Source organism: Sus scrofa, chromosome 6 (assembly GCF_000003025.6).
Source record: "Sus scrofa isolate TJ Tabasco breed Duroc chromosome 6, Sscrofa11.1, whole genome shotgun sequence".
NCBI lineage: Eukaryota > Metazoa > Chordata > Mammalia > Artiodactyla > Suidae > Sus > Sus scrofa.
This window is the reverse complement of record NC_010448.4, coordinates 42,427,826-42,453,692: the sequence shown is the minus strand read 5'-3', so window position 1 is coordinate 42,453,692 and position 25,867 is coordinate 42,427,826. Positions and strand designations below refer to the sequence as shown.

At 44.2% G+C, this 25,867-nt stretch overlaps 1 long non-coding RNA gene across 1 annotated transcript in view; it reads left to right on the top strand.

Moving 5' to 3' along the window:
• Window positions 1,740–25,867, top strand: part of LOC110260976 — a 42,964-nt gene continuing 18,836 nt past the window's right edge. The window contains exons 1-2 of the long non-coding RNA XR_002344624.1: window positions 1,740–2,246; window positions 5,893–5,984. This is a non-coding gene — a long non-coding RNA (uncharacterized LOC110260976). The remainder of the gene's footprint in view (window positions 2,247–5,892; window positions 5,985–25,867) is intronic.

The following is a 25,867-nucleotide window of genomic DNA, read 5'->3' as shown; positions in this document are numbered from 1 at the left end:
ACCCCTATAGGCCACCAGGGAACTCCCTCTTTTCCTTTCTCGATATTCATAGAAAATAAATAACATTTATTGAGGCTCTGTGGGCCAGGCCCCGGGTTACGTGCTTCCGGGCATTATTTATTTTAATCCTACTGCAGCCCTACTTTACAGATGAGAAAGTGGAGTCCAGAGAGGTTGAGCGGCTGGTGATCAGAGGAGCTGGGATTGCAGGCCCAGAGGCCTGAGCCGTTAACAGCTGCTTGGGCAAAGAGCTCTGGGCATATGTTTCACCACACGTGTGGGTTATTCAGAGGTAACTTGGGCAGTTCTGATGGTGATGAGTTTGAAAGAATAAATGATTCACTGAGGTGGCAGATTGATCTTCAGTTCTCTTTGCTGCCTTTGTCTTGTCTGGGGCTGTGAAGGTGAAGACCATTGAACAGGTGTTAAGTTGTCAGTAAATAGGTTACAGAAAATAGGTTAAATTTTAAAATAAGGTGCTGAACTGGTTATGGGACATGACATCCTAGCCCCCAAGAAGCTTCTGATTAAAGTCACCTGAGGAATCAGCTCTCTTTTTTTTTTTTTTTTTGGCTTTTTTGGGCTGTACCGAGGCATATGGAAGTTCCCAGGCTAGGGGTTGGATTGGAGCTACAGCTGCCGGCCTACACCACAGCCACAGCAACACAGGATCCAAGCTGCGTCTGTGACCTACACTACAGCTCATGGCAACTGCAGATCCTTAACCCACTGAGCAAGGTCAGGGATGGAACACGAGTCCTCATGGATACTAGTCAGATTCATTTCCATTGCACCACAATGGGAACTCCAGGAATCAGCTCTTGATAGGAAGCTGATAGCCACATCTTTTTCTCTCCATTAGGGCACCCAAGTTAAGACATTGGTTAAAATCACTAGAGACCTTTGTACGATTTTAATGTCTAAGAATCCAAATTAGTATGTCCCTGTCAAAAGGGTATGAAAAAGTAATCTGAGCATAATTATTATATGATGTGATGCCCAGGCAGGGACCTGGAGCCAGCTGCCTATGGACCTAAATTCTTAAAGGGGCGGTGGGGGGAAGGGGGGGCGGTCCATGGACTGGTACTGACTCTATCAGTCAGAATTCCACTTGGACGGAGCAGCTTAGGTGAGCAGCTGGAAGGGTGCCCCCTGGAAGGTCTGAGAGGGGCCAGCTGCTGCTGAACTGTTGACAGCCTCGCAGCCGGGCCATGTAGAGAGATTACTTGTAAATCCTGGAAGAAAACTCACATTTAAAATTCAGATTTGAGATACTCTCAGGGGGAGAATGCTTGTGCAGTGAGAGATGTGACTAGAGCAGCAGGAGGGGGACGGGTCCTCCAACTGCTGATTGAATGCTACCTGCCTTTGTGCATCAGATCTGCCTTCCGGCTGCTCCAGGGAGCTGACCTGTGTCTTCCGTTTGATTCTAAGAGGTGGGGCCACTTCTAACAGGGCATCAATAAAGCTTCAGGATAATTAAGTGCCTAATTGAGTGCCTAAATTCAGCGGAAGCAATTTACATGGACTCTTGCCATATCTGCAATGGCTTTTTCACTTCTAAGAAATCACTTTTTTTTTTTTTTACTTATTTAATTAATTTTTTTGGCCGCCCCCAGCATATGGAGTTCCTGGGCCAGGGATCAGATCTGAGCTGCAATTGCAACCTTCTAGGTGCTAGACCAGGGATCGAACCTGTCTCCCAGTGCTCCAAAGATGCCACCAATCCTGTTGCACCACAGCGGGAACTTCAAATTCCTGTGATACAGCTGTGGCTGCTTTTGTGTATTTATGCCATTAGATTGGTTGATGTGGGTACACCACACAAATCAAATAAATGCAGTAGAAAAATAACATAGAAAGGTGAACAACTGGGAATTAGAAAAGAGTTTAGACAAGAAACCCAGAAACTCCTTTAATGAGAAGGACCTTTGGCTATTTGGAATATTGGCCCTTGTTCCTGCCAGGGAACTCTTGGCTTTTTGTGGAAAATTGGGTACATTTCCATGATGGCCTTCATCAACAGACCTCTTCTCTCACCTCCCGGAAGAAGTTACTGCCTTTCTTCAGCATCTGTGCTTTCCTTCCCAGCCGTCAAGTCAAACAGTGATTAAGTGCCTACTGTATGCACGGCTCCGGTTGCCGGATGGGTTCTTGTTCTCAAATCGCTCCCACCACCAAAGTGGCCTCCTGGCCTGGCACAGCCGACCAGCCCCACCAGGAAATCCGGGACTGGACCTGGGCAGGTGGGTGAGGGATTCAGGGCTGTTTCAGGAGGGTCCTTGGAGCTTTCAGGAGCACAAAGAACTCTTCCTTTTTGTGCATTGCGGGGTCTTTCTGTTCCACACCATCCAAGAGCTGGAGATTCCTAGTGGAGTGCACACTTTAACCCTTCAATTCAGAAATTTATGCTCAAATCTCTTAGAAGGAGGAGAATCTGCCCCAGTCAGGGCTTCGGCTGAAAACCGAGCATTGCATTTTCTTTCTTTCTTTTTTTGGCCATCCACCGACAGATGGAGTTCCTGGGCTAGGGATCAGATCCGAGCCTCAGCTACCACCTGTGCTGCAGCCGTGGTAACACCAGATCCTTAACGCACTGCTCCTGGCCGGGGATCGAACTTGTGTCCCAGCACTCCAGATACATTTTTAATAAAAAATAAGATGTTAAAAGGTGTGCTGTTGCCACTTAGTATATACATCCCTCTTCTGTGTCTGGCTTTCCTATGGACAATTTCAAACACACAAAGAAGTTGGGAAAATAGCATGACCCCCACATTTCAGTTATCATCAACTTACAGCCAGTTTGGTTTCCTCAGTATCCTCTTCCCACTGGATGATTGTGCAGCAATCTCAGACATCCTATAATTTCATCTGTAAATATTTCAACATGTATTTCTGTAAAAGGAGGACTTGTTAAAAAAATCCACAAAACCAGAGTTCCCGTCGTGGTACAGTGGAAACAAATCTGACTAGGAACCATGTGGTTGCAGGTTCGATCCCTGGCCTTGCTCAGGGTTAAGGATCTGGTGTTGCCACGAGCTGTGGTGTAGATCACAGATGTGGCTCGGATCTTGTGTTGCTGTGGCTGTGGTGTAGGCTGGCAGCTATAGCTCCGATTCGACCCCTAGTCTGGGAACCTCCATACGCCATGGGTGTGGCCATAAAAAGACCAAAAAAAAAAAAAATCCACAAAACCATCATGTCATCAATCCCCTTCTGCAATTCCTTACTATCAAAGACCTAATCAGCAAATGCTCAAATGATTTGACTGCTTTTTTAGTTTGTCTGTTCTAGCGGGTTTTCAGATAAGGCCCCACACATTGCCATGCCCAGTTAAGTCTCAATCTGTAGGTCAACCCCTCTTCCTTGTGTTGATCAAGTTTGCTTTAAAATGGTAAAACCAGGAGTTCCTGTTGTGGTGAAGCAGAAACAATTCGACTAATAACCATGAAGTTACAGGTTTGACCCCTGGCCTCGCTCAGTGGGTTAAGGATCCAGCGTTGCCGTGAGCAGTGGTGTAGGTTGCAGACTGAGCTCAGATCTCATGTTGCTGTGGCTGTGGTGTAGGCCAGTGGCTACAGCTCTGATTCAGTCCCTAACCTGGGAACCTCCACATGGCATGGGTGCGGCCCTTAAAAAAAAAAAAAGAAAAGAAAAAGAAAGAAAAAGAATCCTGGAATTCCTTGGTAGCCTAGTGGTTAAAGGATCCAGCATTTTCATTGCTGTGGCTTGTGGTGGGGGATCCCTGGTGTGGCTCCGGTTTCATCCCTGGCCTGGGAACTTGTTCATGTTGCTGGTGCAGCCAAAAAAGAAAAGAAAAAAGAGAAAAAGTAGAATCCAATACAGCATTTATATTGTCTGTGAAAATTTAGATCATGTGAATCCTGTTCACTGGAAGAGCTCATTTGTGGTTGAGTTCACCCCCCACAGAATGAATGTGTGGTGGGTCAACTTCCTAATTCTTTGCACATTTGAAAACATTTGATTGATAGCTGGCCCGGGTTAGGAGTTGTTGGGTCAAAAGTATTTCCCCTAGAAACTTTGAAGGCCTTTTTCCACTGAAAAAGCAATTTGCAAGGTTAATTTCCTTAGCTCTTATTACTATGGTGCTTCCATTTGAGTTCTTAGGATTTAAACAGTGCCAAGCCGTCTTCCAAGTGTTTTAATCCGTATCAAATTTAATCCTTAGCCTTATGAAATTTGCAGTTATTATCCACACTGTCCAGATGAGGCAGCCAAGGCATGAAACTTGTCCAGGAAGGATTTAAACACCGGAACCTGCATTTGGAAGCTGGCAGCTCTCTTCTACCTAGGGCCACACCTCCTATAGAGGACACCCCCCTCCCCCAAATCCCCAGTGCTCACAGGATTCTTCCTCTGACCCCTTCAGGCCCAGGTCTGGTCCCCAGTGCTTCACTACCCCTTGTGGGTCTCCACACCCACCTACATCTTTGAAGAGTCTGTTCATTAAACATCTTACCTTAAACATAGGAGCACCCAGCAGTCACCTGACCGACACAGTCACATGTCTGGGGAGTACCAGGGCTGAGATTCAGCCTTGTTCTGTGAGGCTCTGGGTGCTTGTTACCCAGGAATAGGTTTAAAACTTAAGAAGGCAATAGTTTAGAAGCTGTAGAAGGTGAGAACAGAGAAAATATTGATTAGTGGGGTTGGGTTTTTTTTGTTGTTGTTTTTTTGGGGGGGGTCTTTTTAGGGCCACAGCCTCGACATATGGGAGTTCCCAGACTAGGGGTCAAATAAAAGCCACAGCCACAGCAATGCTGGATCCGAGCCGAGTCTGTGACCTATACTATAGCTCACGGCAGCATTGGATCCTTAACCCACTGAGTGAGGCCAGGGACCAAACCCACATCCTCATGGATACTTGTTGGGTTCACTACCAGTGAGCCATGAGGGAAGCTCGTTTTTTTTTTTTTTTTTTTCCTTTTTTTTAAATGACCACACCCATGGCATATGGAAGTTCCCAGGCCAGGGATTGAATCCTCAGCAGCAGCTGTGACCCACCCTGCACCTGCAGCAACGCTGGATCCTTTAACCCACTGCAGCCGTGCTGGGGATCAAACCCATGTCTCCACATGGACCTGAGCCAACGCAGCTGGATGCTTATTAACCCACTGCACCATAGCAAGGAACTCCTAGTGTGGTTTTTGTTTGTTTGTTTGTTTTTTGTCTTTTTGCCTTTTTCTAGGCCTGCACCCGAGGCAAATGGAGGTTCCCAGGATAGGGGTCCAATTGGAGCTGTAGCTGCCAGCCTACACCACAGCTACAGCAACTTGAGATGCAAGCTGAGTCTGCGACCTACACCACAGCTCACGGCAACGCCAGATTCTTAACCCACTGAGCAAGGCCAGGGATTAAACCCGCAACCTCATGGTTCCCAGTCAGATTCATTAACCACTGCACCACAGCAGGAACTCCTAGTGTGTTTTAATGTAGTATTGAATATCCCCATATTTTTTTAAAAAGCTAGCCAATCCTGATATTGTTGTACTTATCACAGTGTTCATTTTATCATCTTAATTTATTTATTTTTATTTCTATTTTCTGGCTGCACCCGCAGCATGCAGAATTTCCAGGGCCAGGGATCGAACTCAGGCCACAGCAATAACCAGAGCCACAGCAGTAACAATGCTGGATCCTTAACCCTCTGTGCCACCAGGGAACTCCTCAGTTTTATTTACTACCACTTCATCTCTGTGTAGTAAAATAGTCAATCTAAGCAACTTCTCTTTTTACAAGTGTCATATATAACTTTAAGTTCTTGTTTTTGCCATTTTTGAAGTGTCTTGAAAACCAGTGAGGGTCTCCCTGTGGTACACCCTGGGGCTGCCAGGTGCCCCCTCCAACAGTGGGTTTTATTTGTCATCACAGAACAGAATGGCTGTCCTCCAGAGTTTAGACAACTGGTCCACACTGAAGACATTGTTTCTGAAAGAGTTCCCATGACAACCTCCCTCTTCAAGGTAAGCATTTGAGTTTTATCAAAACAAAAGACTTGGCTTTGTATTAAATCCGTCCCCATGGCAGTGTTCATCACGCCATGCATACTGTATGAGCCGCCTTCTCTCCTGGTGTATTTTTTTTTTTCCCTGAGATTAAGGGGCTCGGTTCATGACAAGGGGACCACCTCCTTGCATCTTGGACTCAGACCAGAAGCCCCATCTCTTCTGTGAAACAAGATCCATCTTCCCTAAATAAAGCAAGCTCTTCGTTGGCTGGTTATGGCTCCTTATCCTGTAGTTGCTATTTTTCTCTTTGAATACAGGCACTTAGAATGAAAATGTTTTGCCCTGGAACAGATGCTTGGTGGTTTTTTTTTTTTTTTCCTTTCTTTTTTTCTTTTCATCTGTCTGGCATCTCTCCTCTCCCCTTTTCTCTGGTAATAGTATTTTACTTCTCCTGGTGGACTGGTCCATTGATTAGTTTGTAAATGTTGCCTGGACAGATGGTTATCCATTTGAGGAGAGATCACTTCTCTGCTTTCATGTTATTCACAAAAACCTGGATGGATTAAAAATAAAAAGTAAAAGAATTTCTAGAGCAGCAGAAGAAAATATGGGAGCCTATTTACATAATCTGAGAGCTGGAAAGAAAAGAAATTTAGAAGCCATAGAAGAGAAAAAGAGGGGACCTCCCCAAATTCAAAACTTGTAACCACAACCACATCGTAAATAATGAAACAATAAATAACAAAATTTAAAACATGTTAATGAGTCATGGCAAAGCGTTGATATCCATAACATGTAAAAGGCTTCTAAAATAGATAAGACAAAATAGATAAGACAAATATATGGTTCAAGGTACTCAAGCTTATGAATCAAGAGATATAAATAAACTATCAAAGGGAGTTCCTGTTGTGGCTCAGCAGGTTAAGAACCTGCCATAGTGTCCATGAGGATTCGGGTTGGATCCTGGGCCTTGCTCAGTGGGTTAAGGATCTGGCCTTGCCAAACGCTGCGGTGGAGGTCATAGATGTGGCGCAGATCCGATGTGACCCCCAGCCTGGGAACTTCTATGCCACAGGCGCGGCCTTAAAAAGAAAAAGAAAAAAAAGTATCATGAGGTCAGACCAACCTAAATGTAAAAATTTAGAAAAAAATGCAGTCTTTGTAAGGGTGTCGGGGAGAAGCATTCCTGCACTGCTGACCAACACGTGCAATTACATTCTCTTGGCAGTTCGGGTCCATTTAAAATGCCCGTGACTTTCAACCCCCAAATTCCTGTCAGGAAAATCTCTCCTATGGGAATACGGACACAGCTTCAAGATGAATGTAAGAATGTGTGTGGGTGTGTGAGCGTGTGAGTTTGACATCATTGCAAATATGTCAAACTCACACTCTGTCCTTCACTAGAAGCTCTCTGAGCGCGGGGTTCTCCTGGTTCCATTCACGCCTTTGTCCGCAGCACTAAGGATGAGGCCCCCGCATGGCCGATGATCAGAAATTTTTAAAATATTTTTAAAATAGGCGTTCCCGTCGTGGCTCAGGGGTTAATGAACCACAGCTAGCATCCATGAGGATGCAGGTTCCATCTCTGACCTCGCTCAGTGGGTTAGGGGTCCAGTGTTGCCGTGAACTGTGGTGTAGGTTGCTGTGGCTGTGGTGTAGGCCGGTGGCTACACCTCCGATTGGACCCCTAGCCTGGGACCCTCCATGTGCCGAGGGTGCGGCCCTAAAAAGCCAAAAAAAAAATTGTTTTTAAATTAAGTATAGTTGGTTTACAATGTTGTGCCAATTTCTGCTGGAAAGCATATGTGAATGAGTCACTTTGCCTTTTTTTTTATAGTATCTTCCATCACGGTCTATCCCGGGAGATGGGATATAGTTCCTTGTGCTGTACAGTAGGACCTGATTGTCTATCATTCTAAATGTAATAGTTTGCATCTACTAACCCCACATTCCCAGTCCATCCCATTCCCTCCTCCTTCCCCTTGGCAACCACAAGTCTGTTCTATGTCTGAGAGTCTGTTTCTGGTTCATGGATAAGTTCATTTGTGCCATATTTTAGATTCCACATATAAGTGATATCATATGGCATTTGTCCTCTTTCTGACTTAGTTCCTTTAGCATGATAACCTCTAGCTGCATCCATGTTGCTACAAATGGCATTATTTCATTCTTTTTTTGTGGCTGAGTAGTATTCCCTTATATGTGTGTACCATATGTTCTTAATCCACTCATCTGTCAGTGGACATTTAGGTTGGTTACACATGTCTTGGCTATTGTGAATAGTGCTGCAATGACCATAGGGATGCATGTATCTTTTTGAATTATAGTTTGTCCAGATATATGCCCAGGAGGAGAATTGCTGGATCATACAGTGGGTCTATATTTAGTTTTCTGATGAACCTCCACACTGTTCTCCATAGTGGCTTGACCAATTTACATGCCCACCAAAAGGGTAGGAGGGCTCCCTTTTCTCCACACCCTTCCCAGCAGCTGCTATTTGTCGACTTATTAACGATGGCTCTTCTGAGTGGTGTGAGGTGGTACCTCCATGTAGTTTTGATTTGCATTTCTCTCATAATTAGTGATGTTGAGCATCTGTTCACGTGCCTACTGGCCATCCATATGGCCATTTCTCCATTTCTTCTTTGGCAAAAATGTCTAGGTAGATGATCCAAAATTTGAATGAATTAATGCACGCATAAATGAATATTGGGCAGCTGCAGGAAAAAAACTGGGGTTATGTTATTAATACATGATATGGATTTGGGTCAATGTACTAGTGATACAGAGGGTATGATTTACGGTGGAGATGTTCACATCACCCACACAGATGTAGTAAATTAGCAGTTGAACTCTCTAAAGCAAAAAGAAGCTAATGAATAAACTGTCATGATGAAACTCAGAGGGAGACACTTGAACACAGGATTCTCAACCTTTGACAGGTCAGATAGGAACAACAGACGAGTGAGAGGCTTTGCATGAAGTTGACTTACAGGTCTGGGGCACTTTATGCCCTGTGCATAATCACCGTTTTGTCTCAGAACTTAAGAAATCTACACTTCCACAGGCAGAATTTGTACAGGGTACATTTTCTAACACTTGAAAATCCATAAAACTAAAAATCCATAGGAAAATTTTTATTTAAAAAATTCGAGGCCCGGACGTTAAGCAAGTAATAAGACTTTTTAGTAACTCTCGGTCAAGGGTTAACTTCTTCCAAATAGCAATTATGGGCTCCTTGGAAGTTAGAACCGTGGAGAGCACAGGGCACCAAAGCTTATGAGAGACACAGGCAAACTTTGCTCAGAGCAAGAGAAGGAAACGTTCTCATTAGGCAAGAGCGAGTGAAAATAAATATTGAAGAGGGACTCAATAAAAAGCTGGAAAACCAATAAAACAAAGCCAAGAAAAATCAAAATGTAACTCCTGGAGACAAAATTAGAGAAAAGAACTAGTGTAGGATTTTTTAATGCCAGGGATGTTTCTCCAGAAAAAAGTGAAAAATGACCTAGGTTTTAGCAATGCTCATCAGGAAAAAGAAGAGAAGGGAGTTTCTGTTGTGGCTCAGCAGTAACAAACCCAACTAGTATCCATGAGGATGCGGGTTCGACCCTGGCCTCGCTCAATGGGTTAAGGATCCAGCATTGCCGTGAGCTGTGGTGTAGGTTACAGATGTGGCTTGGATCTGGCGCTGCTGTGGTGTAGGCTGGCAGCTAGGGCTCTGATTTGACCCCTAGCCTGGGAACCTCCATGTGTTGCAAGTATGGCCCTAAAAAGACAAAAAAAGAAAAGAAAAGTAAAAGAAAGGAGGAAAAAGAAGAAAAAACATTAGTACAGAGTAAACAGATGTAAGCACACAGATGAGAGGGGGAAGATATGCCATTCCAGCAGTCCCCCTCCAACCCCCATTCTCCACTGGCCCTGCTCTCGGACATCAGGAGGCAGTGAGGGCGCCCAGGGCGGCCACCACCAGTCCCGGAAGTAGTGTAAGATACTGCAAATGCAGAAACTTCACAGCCTAGTTCTCATCTTGTGGCGGTCAAGGGGCAGATGCTGGAATCCTACTGATCAGTCTCTCTTCTGGAAATGGATTTAAGATTTTTGGACTCTAGGCAATCTGGGCCTTCTCTCTAATTCTCCAAAGCCCTTTTTTCTAAGGGTGGAAGGAGAGTCATTCTGAGATAGTCTGGAGCCCCTTACTGGAGTGCTTGCGCCTGGACACACATCTCCTCCAGCAGAATACAAGGAAACTCTGAAGATACTAAAAATAACGACACACATTTGCAGTCGGGACAAATTAGAAACAATTAGGTGCAAAAAAGGCCAAAAACCAACTGCCCCTTCTGAGGTGTCTGGAGCAAAAGCGGGGGACTGTGCATGATCCCTGCACCCAGCACCACCAAGGGGGTGGGCACACTGGCTAAGCCACCCCTCAGGCTCGACACACCAATCCTGTTCCTAGCCTCACCCCATTTAAGGAACCAGCCTGCCCTGTCCTGGGGAGCCCCTGGGAGCAGCAAGGAAAACGGACTTGTTTTCACTCTCTTGTGCTGAGCACGAGTCCTGGTGAAGACTTGCCTGAATCCTTCCTCTGGCCAGTTTCTATTGATGAAAGAACCCAAGTTGGTAACAATTCTGACAAGAGGAGGGTGTGGCAGGGCGGGACCAATGGAAAGAAAAAGAGAGAGCTAGAGACAGTGGCCGTGGGACCTAGAGAGACCTCAAGGCAGTGGCTGCTTTAGGCTCTTGGGTTGTCTGAGACCTATTTTGGAGGGGGCGGGGCTTATGTGAAATATAATTTACAAAAGTTGCAATAACGTGACTCAACAATAACTAGAACAAAAAGCCAAGATTTTCTTGAACTCACTGCAGGAACGAGGAAAATGTTGAAACTTTTGCAAAGTGCATTTGAAGAACTGTACTTTAGGCAACTTTGATAACTAAATGTTAGGGTAGGATTGCTGGTAGATAGAAAACGGGTTGCTCTCCTACGGGGCTATCACCGTGGCACCTGGGATTATTTTCTTCACTGCTTAGAGATGATTCGCCTCTCTAATGGAAAAAAAATCTTTAAATTCAGCACTGCCAGTAGAGAGTTTGTAAAACAGCCCAGTCAATAGAAAAGCAACCACAGGGGAGAGCACAGCATGCACTTGACACCCACCCAGCAATTCTCATTGATCTGTTTTCAAGTTTAATATAGTTTTTTTTTAATTAAAAAAAAATCTTTTTTACCTTTTCTGCCGAACCTGCAGCATACGGAGGTTCCTAGGCCAGGAATGGAATCCATGACCTTCGCCACAACTATGGCAATACCCCATCCTTAACCTGCACCAGAGTGGGAACTCCACGTTTAGGCTAGTTTTGTTTTTGTTTTTGTTTTTCAGGTCCACACATGAGGCATATGGAAGTTCCCAGACTGGGTGAAATGGGAGCAGTAGCTGCCTGCCTACCCCACAGCCACAGCAACTCCAGATATGCCCACGTGTGCAACCTACACTGCAGGTCCCAGCCATGCAGGATCCTTAACCCACTGAGTGAGGCCTGGGATCAAACCCACATCCCCATGGATACTAGTTGGGTTTGTTACTGCTGAGCCACGGGAACTCCTAGGACAGTTTTTGTGATACATAAAAATAAATCCCTCCTTAATCTAATCTGAGAGGTGTTTTGGTACTCACAGCCTAAAGGTCTGGTGGGAATTGAGCAGTCATAGCAGCCAGGTATGAACACTTCATGAAGACAGAGCAGGTCTCAGCGGACCGGGGGACCAGCCCAGGGCACATGAACTCCCATAGCGCTTCCCTTCCCATGCTTTTAAATCAAGCTCTGTAAAAGAACAACACTCAGACATGTATCAGTGGCTTTTAATTCATTATAAATTAACCAAACTCTTAATCGTCTTGTGTATTTGAGAGTCTGCTAGGTGATCACAACCGGGTTGGAAGCACAGTCTGCCCTCGGTATCTGCGGTTCCACCTCTGCAGATTCAACAACCGATAGTCTATGGTTGGTTGGAGCCATAGAATTCGAGACACCCGGGGATCAGAAGGACAGGCTGTACTACACCGTATTACCTAAGAGACTTGAGCATCCACAGAGTTTGGTATCCATGGGGGTCCTCAGATACTAAGAGAGCATATATCCATATGCAGAAATATTCTAAGACCACTCTGCAAGACCATTGTTGAAATTAATTCTGCATGGATCACCATGCTTAATGTTATTTTTCCCTAGAAACTTTATAATAATAATTATAGATGTTATTGTGACCTGCGGAGAAACTGGGAATAGTATGCGAACTAGCAGCAATTGTTGGTAGTGAAAAAATGAGAAGACGACAACATTTGTGTTTCAGGGACTACTAGTGACAGTCACACTCAGTGTGGTGGTGTCTAGTACCACAGAGCCTTTCCTGGGAAATTGGGGATCTGCAGATGGTGTCAGTGATCTAGGCTGCTTGACAGACGACCCCCAAACTTAACGTTTAAAAGCAACAACGTATTATTTCTCCTAATTCCTGAGCTGGCTGGGCTCAGCTGGGGGGTCCTTCTGTTGGTCTCGCCTGGCTCACATGACTATTGCTATCTGACATTGGGAGGGAGGGTCCAAGATGGCCTCCTCACGTGCTTGCAGCCCTGACGCTGGCTGTCATCTGGACTGCCGCCTCCACTTGGTCCCTCATTGCTTGGGAACTGCAGGCCTGCTCCCGTCAGAGCTGGAACATTCCAAAAACCGGAAGAGGAAACTGCAAGATTGATTGATTTCTTTCTTTCTTCCTTCCTTTCTTCCTTTCATCTTTTTGCCTTTTCTAGGGCGGTACCTGAGGCATATGGAGGTTCCCAAACTAGGGGTCTAATCAGAGCTGTAGCTGCCAAGCTTATGCCAGAGCCACAGCAACTCTGAACCAAGTCTGCAACCTACACCACAGCTCACGGCAACTCCAGATCCTTAACCCACTGAGCTAGGCCAGGGGTCGAACCTGCAACCTCATGGTTCCTAGTCAGATTCGTTAACCACTGTGCCACAATGGGAACTCCCTGCAAGATTTTTTTCTGCCTAGCCACCGGCGTGCTGTGTTCTATCCACTAAACTTGCAAAGCCTAGATTCAAGTGGTGGAGAAACAGGCCACACCTCCTAATGGGAGGAGCCACAAAGTTACGTGGAAAAAAGATGTGGCCCCACGGAGGTGTGACTTCTTTGGAGGGTTACATGTCTCATCCACCACAACACTATAATGTACTTGCTCTTTATAAGACATGCATGCAACAGGCATTTGGCACTTAAGGTATCTGCTTAATTTAGGCAGGGCCACACATATGAGAGGATTTTAATAAAAACTTACTGTATTGAACCAGATGGAGGGAATTTAGACCCCAAATGTTTCCTCTCCTTGTTTTATAACCTTTATAACCTTACTTTGTACAATCAATGGACCAAAAGGCCTGAAAAAGGTAGTTAAAGGATTGAGTAAAAACTTCCTCAGAATTTTTCATTTTACTTAATTTTAACAAATAGTATATATATATCAGCTAATGAATATTTCAGTCTTTCATGTATGAACCAAAAATGTAATTATGGATTTGATTTTACCAACGTTTGCTGCCTGCAGTAGTCAGTGACCACAAATCGCATTAAATGAAAGGTGAACCCCATTATGGTATCTGGAAAATGGAACTTAATAAGTTATGTAATTATGGGGCAAATCTATGCAAATTGCAATTTTTATTAGGCAATTTTCCATCTTCATCTAGGCTCTAATAGTCTATTAGACTTGTGGCAGTTCAGTGCTTTTATTAAGGAAGTTCTTTAACTTCTTTTCTGTTTGGTTCCTTATAATGAAGCAATTGTATTTTGGGGTAAAATGGTCACAGGCCTGCTTTACTTATCTATTTCAATCTTATTACAAATAGGAAGCTGAATTCTATGTTAATTCTTCAGCTAAAACTCCATGGAGCCCATTTATGTCCATCTTATATAAAGACAGAACTTAAGAGAATTTTATGCCCTCTCTCCAAAAAAAAAAAAAAAACCCTTACAGTTAAGTTCTTTTGCATTTATGGCACTGTGTTGTTGTAATGTTGGCCAAAAGAAAATAACTTAATTTTAAATTCTTACCAGGTCAGTTTTTCATCCTAAAAATGTTGTTTCACCTGTTTGGTGATTATGAAGTTATAAGTCATTTTATAAGCTGGAATTCAAAGTTGGCACATGAAATTACCCATTACACTAACTTTTTCTGTACTACTGTATAGTTGTGGTAAGATTTTATGATCTGTAAGCTCTAGTAATTCTATATTTAGCAAATTATCAGTTTTTATTATCATTTTAAAAAATTTTTGGAGTTCCCATCATGACTCAGTGGAAATGAAGCTGACTAGTTAGTATCCATGAGGACACAGGTTCAATTCCTGGCCTAGATCAGTGGGTTAAGGATCCAGCACCATGAGCTGTGGTGTAGGTTGCAAATGCAGCTTGAATCTGGCGTGAGTGTGGCTGTGGCATAGGCTGGCAGCTTCAGCTCTGATTCAACCCCTAGCCTGGCAACCTCCATATGCCATGGGTGCAGCCCTGAAAAGACCAAAAAAAAAATTTTTTTTTTTTAAGAAGTTCACTGGTAGTCTAGTGGTTAGGATTTAGTGCTTTCACCTTTATGGCCAGGTTCAATCCCTGGTCTGGGAACTGAGATCCCACATAAAGCTGCAAAAAAAAAAAAAAAAAAAAGCTTTTGAAAATTGATTTAAGAAGAAGATGACCCAGTGTCCCTAAGTGTTAGGAAAAAGCCTCGTAGAAAGTTTTTGCAGGTGGCTTGGGTATTTCTAAATGCAGTGTTGGAGATGGCTCAGGTAGCATGGGGCCAGGCTCTGCTCCAAACTCAGAGATTTATTTGTTTATTTTTATTTTTGTCTTTTAGGCCCACACCTGTGGCATGTGGTGGTTTCCAGGCTAGGGGTCAAATTGGAGCTGTAGCCACTGGCCTGCACCACAGCCACAGCAACGCCAGATCCCAGTCGCATCTTCAACCTACCACAGCTGATGGCAATGCCACATCCTTAACCGTTGAGCAAGGCCAGGGATTGAACCTGCATCCTCATGTATACTAGTTGGGTTCATTATTGCTGAGCCAAGACAGGAACTCCTCAGTTAGAGATTTATAGCATGGACTTAGACTAGAAACAGAGAGCATGACAAATAAGCTTGCCATGAATAACTCCTCATGCAATAGAACTTACCTGACTAGGCATGGAGACACGCACAGTTTGGTTTAGTTTTAAGAAGGCTTTTGCATTATACAACTACAGATGTGATAAATTCATTTGAGTAATTAAAAAAAAGAAGGCTTTTGGAGTTCCCTGGTGGCTCAGCAGGTAAAGATCCAGCACTGTCACTGATGTGGCTTGGGGCACTGCTGTGGTGCCCCTTAGATTCCTGGCCCGGGAACTTCCTCATGCCATAAGCATGGTAAAACAAAACAAAACCCAAAACAAAACAAAACAAAAAAAAAACAAACAAGGGCTTGGGCCAGGTACTGATGTCATCACAACACTTTAGCTTTTTGAGGATGTGAAAAACACAGCTGTCTCTTCCAACAAACTACTTTACATGTTCTACAGGTTACCCTTGCAGGTGGTGTAGACAACCTCTCGCTTGGTGGGGTGAGGATTCTCAAGTAAATGATGATCTGGGTTTCCATGGGATCAAGGATCCGACAGAATTATTAAATTCATACAAGTTCATCAGTATCAGTAAGACCCTTGGCAGCCTCTGCTTCCTCCTTCCTCGTCTGACAAGGTCATGGGAGACGTCACCCTGATAAGCAAGATTTAACTATCCATGTATTAGTATCGTTCTTCACTGATCTGGTGACATTTTGTGACCTCTCAAAGCCTGTGTTGGTCATCCAGCTCTTCATTTTGAAAGATAATCAGGCTGGGGATGGTATCCCAGGTGCAGAATTATTGTCTCTCAAAACCTTGAAGAGGAGTTCCTGTCGTGGCACAGTGGTTAATGAATCCACTAGGAACCATGAATTGCGGGTTCAATCCCTGGCCTTGCTCAGTGGGTTAAGGATCCGCGTTGCCGTGAGCTGTGGTGTAGGTCACAGACACAGCTCGGATCCTGCGTTGCTGTGGCTCTGGCATAGGCCCATGGGCGACAGCTCCGATTTGAAATGTAGCCTGGGAACCTCCATATGCTGCAGGAGCAGCCCTAGAAAAGGCAAAAAGACCAAAAAAAAAAAAAACACAAAAACCTTGAAGTTGCTCTGTTTGTTGTCTTATATTGAGAATTGTCATTGAGAAATGTACTATCCTTGTCCATTGTAAGAAATATTTCTTTGGAAGCTTCTCAACGTTTTCTCCCTCTCCCTCCCTCTCTCTCTTTCTCTCTGGCTCTGAATTTCACACAACATGTCTCAGGTAGGTCTCCTTTCCACTGATGCTCAGAGGGCACTCTGACCTGGGGTCTCATGTTTCTTTGTCTTCAATTACTCTTTCTTCATTTTTTTCTTCTCCCTTTTCCTCCTGGGTCTCCGGCCTAATTGCTCCGGCTGAAACTCCTGGATCTCAGCCCTCAGGCTCTGCATCCTGGTCTTGAGTACATCTGGATCCACACAGGCTCACTCACTGGCTCCTCAGCATTGTCCACTCTGTTGTTTGGCTCATCCCTTCATTTCTGAGATTTTTTTTTTTGGCCACATCTGCAAATGCAGAAGTTCCTGTGCCATAGCAGTGATAATGCCAGATCCTTAACCCACTGAGCCACCAGGGAACTCATGCACATTTCCCATTTCTAAGATTTTTACGTGTTCTTTTTCATACTGCCCATTCTTGCTTTGTGGATTCCCAGGAACACACTCTCTTTGCCTCTGCCCACTGTTTGGCATGGCCTGGAGAGCAGACGGGTAGACCTCCGTGGGTGTCACTGCCGCAGTGTGACCAGCACCTGTTTTGGCACTTCCTGGAGGGCACAACCCCTTCCTGTCCCAGCATCCCACTGCTCCCACAGAAGTCCATTCTTTTTTTTTTTTTTTTGGCTTTATAGGGCTGCAGTGCAGCATATGGAAATTCCCAGGCTAGGGCTCGAATCAGAGCTGCAGCTGCCAGCCTACACCCCAGCCATAGCAATGCCAGATCCGAGCTGCGTCTGTGACCTACACCACAGCCAATGGCAGCAATGCCGGATTCTTCACCCACTGAGCGAGACCAGGGATTGAACCCACATCCTCATGGACACTAGTTGGGTTTGTTACCACAGAGCCAAAACGGGAACTCCTGCGTACATTTTGTTGTATGTGTGTAGCATTGTTTAACCACTTATTATGGGAATGTAATTTTTGCTGTCATATAAAGATTTATAGTAAGTGTCCTATACACTATAACTGAGAACTTCTCTCCAGTTATCAGCTCTTGACTGTATCTCCTTGTGTTGTTATTCATATACCCCATCTCCTGTCTTCGGGGTTATTGCCTTTTGTTTCTTTTGGCATTATCAGTCACATTTCGTGTGAATAACCCTCCATATGTCTCTTGGGGCACATGTGCAAGACCTGCTCTAGGTGCACAGCAGTGGGGAATTACTGGGTCACAGTGAAATGGAGCAGGTCGTATGTCCTTTCCCCGACCATGGCCTCTGCCTGCCGTTTGTCTGTATGTCCAGAGACATCTTTGGAACAATTATTTGCATGTATGTCTATTTCAACACATTGGATGTGACACTCACTTGATACCCTAAGCTTCTGAGTAATGTGCTTCTGGTATGTCAGTGGTCTAGAGCCCTGAGGATCCGTTTCTGTGTTGCCCACAGATTCGGGTCTTCATTTTTTTTTTTTTTCTGTCTTTTTGCCTTTTCTAGGGCTGCTTCCCATGGCATATGGAGGTTCCCAGGCTAGGGCTTCAATCAGAGCTGCAGCCACTGGCCTATGCCAGAGCCATGGCAATGCCAGATCCGAGCCATGTCTGTGACCTACACCGAAGCTCAAAGGAATGCCGGATCCTTAACCCACTGAGCGAGGCCAGGGATCGAACCCGCAACCTCATGGTTCCTAGGCAATTCGTTAACCACTGAGCCACGACAGGAACTTCAGATTCATCTTCATTTAACGTGCAGGGAAAGAGTGTAAGGAATCCCAGCTGACAGAGGGCTCGTAGAGGGGCGCCTTAATCTCTTGCTTCTTGCCTCTGCATACAATGTACGTAAGCACAGGTTTATTAATGATGTGAATGACAAAGTCTTGGGACTTCTGGTTTCAGTTTCACCATTTAAAGAGCTTAGAAGAAATAGATAAATCCACTGTTTGGAGATTTAAACTCTTCTGCCAGTAATGGCTAGATCAAGGAGGCAGAAAATCAGTACGGATATAAATGACCTGAGCATTATCCATCAACTTCATCTAATTGACACTCAGAGAACACTCCATCCAGCCACAGCAGATCACCCAGAAAGACCACACTCTGGTCTGTAAAACACACCTGAACAAATTTAAGAGAATACAAATCATGCAAAGTATGTTCTCAGAACGAAATGGAATGAAACTCGAAATCTGTAACAGGAAGCTGGAGAGGGATAGAAAACAGTATGAGAGTTGGAAAATTCCCAAATACTTGGAAATGAAAGAACATGCAAATAACATCTGGTTTGAAGAAATCTCAAGACATACAGGTGGCCAGCAGGTACATGAAAAGATGCTCGACATCGCTAATCAACAGGGAAGTGAAAAATCAAAGCCATAATGTGATATCACCTCATACCTCTTAGAATAGCTGTTATCAAAACCCCAAGAAATAGCAAGTGTTGGGAGGTCCCACTGTGGTGCGGTGGAAATGAGTCCAACTAGTATTCCTGACGATGTGGTTTCCATCCCTGGCCTCCATCAGTGGTCGGGGATCTGGCATTGCCATGAGCTGTGGTGTAAGTCACAGATGCAGCTCAGATCCCACGTTGCTGTGGCTGTGGTGTAGGCCGGCAGCTGTAGCTTCGATTAGACCCCTACCCTGGGAACCTTCCACGTGCCACAGGTGTGGCCCTAAAAAGCAAAAAAAAAAAAAAAAAGAAAAGAAAAGAAAAGAAAATGTGGGATATATACACAATGGAATATTACTTAGCCGTAAAAAGGAAATCCTGCCATTTGTGACATCGTGAAGGAGCCTGAAAACATTATGACAGTGAAATAAGTCAGATAAAAAGATACAGAGTGGTCTTGGATCTGGCATTGTCCCTGCAGCAGCCAGGGTTGCTGCTGTGGTGTGGGTTCGAGCTCTGGCCTGGGAACTTCCATATGCCACAGGTGTGGCTGAAATAAAAGGGTAAATACTATTTGGTCTCACTTATATGTGTAATCTAAAATAAAAAACCAGGAGGTCCTGTTGTGGCTCAGCACACTGAGAATCCAACATAGTCTCTATTGAGGAGGCAGGTTCCATCCCTGGCTTCGTTCAGTGCTTAAGGATCCAGCGTTGGCACAAGCCACGGCATAGATCACAAAGGCAGATTGGATCTGGTGTTGCAGGGGCTGTGGTGTAGGCCTGCATCTGCAGCTCTCATTTGACCCCTAGACCAGGAACGTCCATATGCTGCAGGTGCAGCCATAAATTATGAAAAATAAAAAATAAAAGCAAAGCCCAACCAAAGAAAAATTTCTGAGCTTATGGATACAAAGAAGAGATTGGGTTTTGCCTGAGGCAGGGAATGGGAAGTGGGCCAAATGGGTAAAGGGAATCAAAACGGACAAATTTCCAATCATAAAATGAATATGTCATGGCGATGCAGTGTATAGCATGGTGACTATAGTTAATAATGCTGTATTGCATATTTGAAAGTAGCCAGGAGAGAGTATGCTTAAAAGGTCACATCAGTAATAAAGAAAAATTGTAAAAGCAAAAAAAAAAAGAAAAAAAATTGTAGCTATGTATGGTATTGGATGTCAACTGGACTTATTGTGGTGATCGGTTTGCAGTATATATAAATATTGAACCATTACATGGTATACCTGAAACTAATAAAATATGTCAATTATACTTCAATGAAATATATAAGTAAATAAATTTTGGGAAAAAAAAGAAAAACGTCTTAAGAAAAAATAAAAAATATTCTATTTTTTAATTCTTATTTATTTTTTATTTTTTTGTCTTTTTGTCTTTTTAGGGCTGCAGCCACAGCATATGGAGGTTCCCAGGCTAGGGGTCTAATCGGAGCTGTAGCCGCCGGCCTACACCACAGCCACAGCAATGACAGATCCTTAACCCACTGAGCGAGGCCAGGGATCAAACCCACAACCTCATGGTTCCTAGTCGGATTTGTTAACCACCGAGCCACAACGGGAACTCCAAAAAAACATCTTAAACAAGATGAAAATGAATGTAAACTTATCAAAATGTGTGGGATGCTGTGAAAGCAGTGCTTAGAAGAGGGAAATTCATACCATTAAATGCGTATATTGGGAGTTCCCATTGTGGCACAGCAGAAACGAATCTGACTAGGAACCGTGAGGTGGCAGGTTCCGTCCCTGGCCTCACTCAGTGGGTTAAGGATGCGGCGTTGCCATGAGCTGTGGTGTAGGTTGCAGATGCAGCTTGGATCCCATGTTGCTGTGGCTGTGGTGTAGGCCGGTGGCTACATCTCTGATTTGACCCCTGGCCTGGGAACCTCCATATGCCATGGGTGTGGTCCTCAAAAGACAAAAAGCCAAAAAAATAAAAAAAATTTAAAAAAAAATAAGTGCGTATACTGGATGTTTATCTGAAACTAATAGCCCAAGCTTGCTTCGTTGAATGTTAGACAGAAGAGTAATTTAAGCCTAAAGCCATCAAAAGAAAGAAATTTTTAAGAAATAAAGCAGAAATCGGTGAAAGTGAAAACAAGAAACTAATAGAGACATCAATGGAACCCAAAGCCACCTCACTGAAAAGAGCAGTAAAATTGATAAACCTCTAGCCAGGCTAACCTAGAAAAAAAAAGACAAAATTATCAATATAAAAAAAATGAAAGACGGGTCATCATTGCTGATCTCATAGACAATAAAAGAGTAGTGAAGGAATAGCATGAACACTTCTGCGCCCACCAGTTTGATAACTTCAATCAAACAAACCAATTCTTTGAAAGACACACACTGCCAAGACTTACACAAGCAGAAATAAATAACCTAAATAGCGTTATAGCTACTGAAGAAATTTAGGCAGAAATTAATAACCTTCCAATAAAAGAAAGCGCCAGGTCTGGATCATCAAAAATTTCACAGGTGAATACTTGCAAACACTTAAAGAAGAAATAATACCAATTTCCTCTGATCCTTTCCAGACTCTAGAAGTAGAGGAAACACCGCATAATTTATTTATGAGGCCAGTATTTATTTACTGGCAGAACCAGGTAAGACATTACAAGATCGGAAAACCATAGACCAGTATCTCTCATGCTCACTGATGCAAAAATCCTCGATAAAATATTAGCAAATCAAATCTAATAAATAAAAAAAGATGATGTACCGTAACCGAGTAGATTTTATTCCAGGTACGCAAGAGAAACCCCTTTCTTGTTTGACCAAGGCTACCTTCTTACTATGTCGTCACATGGCAAAAAGCGGGGGAGGGGGAGAGACAGAGATCATCTCTCTCATGTATATTCTTTTTTTATTTCGCTTTTTTTTGGTCTTTTTTAGGGCCGCACCCACAGCGCCTGGAAGTTCCCAGGCTAGGGGTCCAATCAGAGCTGTAGCTGCCGACCTACACCACAGCCACAGCAATGCCACATACAAGCCGCGTCTGTGACCTACACTGCAGCTTGTGGCAATGCCAGATCCTTTAACCCACTGAGCGGGGCCAGGGATAGAACCCGCATCCTCATGGATCCTAGTCGGGTTCTTAATCATCTGAGCCATGACAGAAACTCTCATGGCATACCTTTTTTCTTGATGAGTTCCCTTCGTGGCTCAATGGTTAATGAATCCAACTAGCATCCATGAGGACATGGGTTCCATCCCTGGCCTCACTTAGTGGGTTAAGGATCCGGCATTGCTATGAGCTGTGGTGTCGGTCTTAGATGTGGCTCGGACCTGGCGTTGCTGTGGCTGTGGTGTAGGCCGGTGGCTATAGCTCCAATTAGACCCCTAGCCTGGGAACCTCCATATGCCTTAGGTGCGGCCGTAAAAAGACAAAAAAAAAAAAAAAAAATTCCATATGGGCTGCTTCCAGTTCTTAATAATCATGATTACAGTGGCCATAAACATTAGTGTGCCAGTATCTGTGTGGATATAAGCCTTCACATCAGTTGGGTGCAGGATTGCTGGATCGTATGTACGGTAAAACTAAGTTTCCCTTCAAAACAAACCACCAAACAGTCTTCCAAAGTGGTGGTTCCATTTTGCATCATCTCCAGTAATGAGTAAGATTTCTTCTTGTTCTGCATCTTTACCAACAATTGGCATTCAGTTTTTTGGATTTCAGCCATTCTAATAGGTGTGTAGTGGTATTTTATTGCTGTTTTAATTTCTCTTTCCTTAATGTCAGTGATGTTGAGTGTCTTTGCATACATTTATTTGCATCTCCTCATTTTAAAAATTGGCTTATAGGCTTTCTTATCATCGAATTTTAACAGTTCTTTGTATATTTTAGATATGAATCTTTTATCAGATATGTGTTAGTATGGCTCGTCTTTTCATTCTCTTAACAATGGGTGTCTTGGACAGAGAAGAACTTTTTCATTTTAGTAAAGTCCAGCTTATCACTTTTTTCGCTCATGGGTTGACTTTAGCATTGTACCTAAAAACTCATCAACAACTCTCGAAGACTTTCTTTTATGTTTTCTTCTAGAAGTTTCGTAAATTTCTATATTTAGTCTTTGATCCATTTAATTCTGCGAAATGTGTAAGGCTTATATCTAGATTCACATTTGTGCATATTTCGGTATCCAGATGTTCCAGGAATATTTGTTGAAAAGACTGTCCTTTCTCCATTGACTCGTCTTCATGCCTTGTCAAAAATTAGTTGACTAAACTTGTGAATCCAGGAGTTCTGCTGTGCCACAGTGGGTTAAGAATCTGACTGCAGGAGTTCCCGTCGTGGCGCAGTGGAAACGAATCTGACTAGGAACCATGAGGTTGCAGGTTCAATCCCTGTCCTCGCTCAGTGGGTTAAGGATCCAGCATTGCCATGAGCTGTGGTGTAGGTCACAGAATCAGCTGGGATCTGGTGTTTCTGTGGCTCTGGTGTAGGCTGGTGGTAACAGCTCCAATTCAACCCCTAGCCTGGGAACCTCCATATGCCGTGGGTGTGGCCCTAAAAAAAAGAAAGACAAAAAAAAAAAAAAAGCATCTGACTGCAGTGGCTTGGGTTGCTGCAGAGGCACAGGTCCATTTGCTGGCCTGGCACAGTGGGTTAAAGGATCCAGCATTGTTGCAGCTGGGAGTAGGTCACAGCTGCGGCTCAGATTCTATCCCTGGCTGGGGAACTTTTATATGACAGGGGAGCGGATATTAAAATAAAAATGTGAGGGAGTTCCCATCGTGGTGCAGTGGTTAACGAATCTGACTAGGAACCATGAGGTTGCGGGTTCGATCCCTGGCCTTGCTCAGTGGGTTGAGGATCCGGCGTTGCCATGAGCTGTGGTGTAGGTCACAGATGTGGCTCGGATCTGGCATTGCTGTGGCTCTGGCGTAGGCCGGTGGCTACAGCTCCGATTGGACCCCTAGCCCGGGAACCTCCATATGCCACAGGAGCGACCCTAGAAAAGGCAAAAAAAAAAAAAAAAAAAAAAAAAAAAAATTGTGAGTCCATTTCTAGGTTTTACTCTGTTAGATTTATCTATATGTTTATTCTTTTTCCCAGATAGTGCTGTCTTGATTAGGATAGCTTTATAGAAAATCTTGGAATTGAGTAGTGTGTCACCAACTTTGTTCCCCTTCAGTATTGGGTTGGCTATTCTAGGACTTTTGCCTTTCTAAATAAACTTGAGAATCATTTGGTTGGTATTCACTAATATGGACTGAGTGTTTGTATTCCCCCCAAAATTCATATGTTGAAGCCCTAATCCCCAATGTGATGGTGTTTTGAGAGACCTTTGGGAGATAATTAGATCATTAAGATGGAGTCCTCTTGAATGGGATTAGTGCCTTTATTAAGAAAATATATGAGTGTTCCCGTTGTGGTGCAGTGGAAACGAATCTGACTAGCATCCATGAGGATGCGAGTTTGATCCCTGGCCTCACTCAGTGAGTTAAGGATCCGGCATTGCTGTGAGCTGTGGTGTAGGTTGCAGACGTGGCTCAGCTCTGGTGTTGCTGTAGCTGTGGCGTAAGCCAGCAGCAACAGCTCCGATTAGACCCCTAGCCTGGGAACCTCCATGTGCCGAAGGTGTGGCCCTAAAAAAGCAAAAAAAAAAAAAGTATGTAACATCAAGCCACACAAAAATACAGATGAAAATAATGCATACTGCTAAATGAATGAAGCTAATCTGAAATACTACATACTTTATGATGCCGATTATGTGACATTCTGGAAAAAGCAAAACTATAGAAATGGTAAATGGATCATTAGTTGCCAGGGGTTTGACTAAGTGAAGCACAGGGGATTTTTCAGAGCAGTGAAACTATTCTGTGTGACACGATCATGCTCATGGTGGATACCCAACACTGTGCATTTATCAAAAACTACCAACTGGTTTCTATGTGGTTTAAAGATTGAGAAGCACGGGTTTGCTGTGACCCACACACTCAAGGGCGCCCCACTCCCCTTGCAGCCCTATGACAGAGGGGCAGGGGCTCTATCCCAGCAGTCAGCTATGGCATCCTCCAATTGCTGCCATTTCAATTCCAGTCACAGGTGTGCCAAGGACTCCAGTTGCCCCATCTAAAAGCTGACTTGTGGTTTTTATGAACAGAGGGCCTGGTTGCCATGTAAGAAGTCCAGTTACACTGAGACCACCAAACTGAGAATGCCCAAATTAGCCAGACAGAGAGAAAGAGAGATGCCCCAGCTATTCTAGCCATCCTGGTCCAGGTGCCAGACGTGTTAGTGAAGAAGACCTCAGATGCCTCCAGCCTCATCTGAAGGCAACAGCATGAGACACAAGAACAACCCAGCTGAGGGAGTTCCCATTGTGACTCAGTGGAAACGAACCCGACTAGTATCCATGAGGACACAGGTTTGATCCCTGGCCTCACTCAGTGGGTTAAGGATCTGGCGTTGCTGTGAGCTTGTGGTGTAGGTCGAAGACGAGGCTCAGATCTGGCAACTACAGCTCCAATTCAACCCCTAGCCTGGGAACCTCTGTGTGCCGAGGGTGCAGCCCTAGAAAGACACTCGCACACACAAACACACACACACACACAACTACCCAGCTGAGCCTAGTCAACCCACAGAATTATAAAGAGATAGTGGTAAATCTTTGCTGTTAAGTGTGGGAGTGGTTTCTAGGGCCACAATAGATAACCAGTCCAGAGCTGCAAGGCTATACCCTGATGTGGGGACTCCTGCTGTGTTGTCTTGCTTGCCCCCAAGAGAGAAATGCCTGAAATATCAGAGGAGAACAGTAGAAAAGATTTGCAGGCAACATTCCCAAGTCAAGGCAGAGGGGCAGTCTAGCTCCCTTCTCGTCCTTCTCACCCAGGCTCCAGCAGCTGAGAGAGTGAACTGATTTCATTACAAATAGCTAGTTCTTCACTTCTGTTTCCAAGGGAAGAAGTAAAGCAATTTTCAGGCAGAAAAGGAACCAGGGTGGGACGTAAGCGTAAATATCATGAACGTGGAGTGAAGAGGGCAGATACTCATTTGAACAAGAATTAGCTCACACAACTGAAGGAACATTTAGGTAAAACTTCCCCAAAGCCTCCAAGACATTATCTTCCATCTTCATCATAGGGCATGCCTCTGAAGAAGAGGTCAAACAGAAGGTCCAAGACAAGAGCATT